At 38.4% G+C, this 1,668-nt stretch overlaps 1 protein-coding gene across 1 annotated transcript in view; it reads right to left on the reverse strand.

The window, feature by feature from the left end:
* The window catches only part of LOC101857748 (NACHT and WD repeat domain-containing protein 2), a gene marked incomplete in the record, with an annotated part of 55,175 nt that overhangs the window by 12,353 nt on the left and 41,154 nt on the right, over positions 1–1,668 (reverse strand).

Genomic DNA, 1,668 nt, shown 5'->3' on the forward strand with positions numbered 1-1,668 from the left:
GATTTTCATCAAGATAGAAAGGCTGCTCACTGCCTATTGGATTTTCGGGCGTATATATGGGGACCTTGTCTGAAGACATCGCGACTGTTTTACTTCCTATGAGACAAGCCAGACAAGTTCGCCCCCGCCACTTTATCGCCGAGGGTCAACTTCCCATGCACAATGATAGCCCAGAGAGCTGGATTAACGTTCGGGTTTCCATGACTGGTCCAATCAATATCGACTTTTACCTTATAAAAAAAATCGACATATTGACGATCGCTTCTTTTACAATTCTTTTGGATGCGTAATCGGTAAATCTAGTAAAAGCAGGGATATTGAGGCCATTTTCAACAGCCTCTTTTTTTTACGAGAACAGAGCCCCTTTTACCATGTCTTTAAAAAAATCTCTCGCTGCCCCCTTTCCTTTACTTCTCGTCTTCTTCTCTCTTTCCCCCCTTTTCGTGTTTTTTCCCTCCTGCTTTTCTTCCTTCTTACCATTCTTTTTCTTCTTAATCCTTCTCTTCTTTATTTTTCCTCATGCATAGGACATTGTGTTTCGAATTCCATTCTCCCAAAAAGGCACGTCTTCCATACCAAATTTGTTGACTTTCGTTTTCGTACCGGGCGCGTGCAATTGAGCAATTGGGTAATTCAGAACAAATAACGCTCTTATTATCTTACTAAATTACTATCCATCCTGTTAATCCTAAGATAGGTTGCAAAGAACTGACAGTTGGTTTCCTATAGGAATCAGACATTTCATGGCGATCTTCGAACATAACAGAAAGTTCATCATTTTTCTCGAGATGACTTTCCTCTTGATTGTTCATTTCGGATTGGAATCAAACACTCTGTTCAATCTGCTAAGCGCCTTCATAAAGACATGCCAGGAACCGATAAACTTCACGCTCAGATAACAATATTATTATCCGGATTGTTGGGTCTGATTACGGGAAAACCACGTTTTTTAAAATTGTAATCACGAAATGTGACAAAACCTGTCTTGTCACAAAAGTGCCACTGTGTTATTGAACCATCTCATTCAGGTGCTGTTTCGATGAAGATTACGTGCGCAAAATTGAAATAATGTGATTTTCTGCGTTCTGAACAGCCGGTAACAAAATAGCCATTACGAATAACCATTTTACAACTGTTGGCCGTTGGCAGATGCTAGGTAACATAATATCTTGGGTTCGAATCAATCTGATGACAAAACGTTTTCGAAATCGAATGAAAAGCTAAAGTTCCGAGAACTATTAAAGCTAACATTATAACCTCTACATTAATACCAATCAATCACTTTTCAGTAGCTTAAAAAAATTATTATGATCGCCAACATTATAACTTTTACCCTGCAGCTATCTTTTATTTGCTGATATAGAAAGTACAGCCTTGGTTATATAAGAAATTCAAGTATTTGAAATCGTCAAAGACTATAGTGTAAGTACAAATGCAGAAGAATTATTATTATCTTTGGACATGCAATTGCTTTTGTTAACATTAATTCATCTGCAAAAATGTATGACTGCGGCAATTTGAAGAGCAATGTAGTCTTGCAAAAAACAAACAAACTGCTGTCTGTCTGTCTGTCTGTCTGTTTGTCTCTCTTTCTCTCTCTCTTTCTCTCTCTGTCTCTCTCTCTGTCCCTGTCTCTGTCTGTCTGTCTGTCTCTCTCTCTCTCTCTCT

This window comes from Aplysia californica, unplaced genomic scaffold, assembly GCF_000002075.1.
Source record: "Aplysia californica isolate F4 #8 unplaced genomic scaffold, AplCal3.0 scaffold00755, whole genome shotgun sequence".
In the NCBI taxonomy this organism is placed as follows: domain Eukaryota; kingdom Metazoa; phylum Mollusca; class Gastropoda; order Aplysiida; family Aplysiidae; genus Aplysia; species Aplysia californica.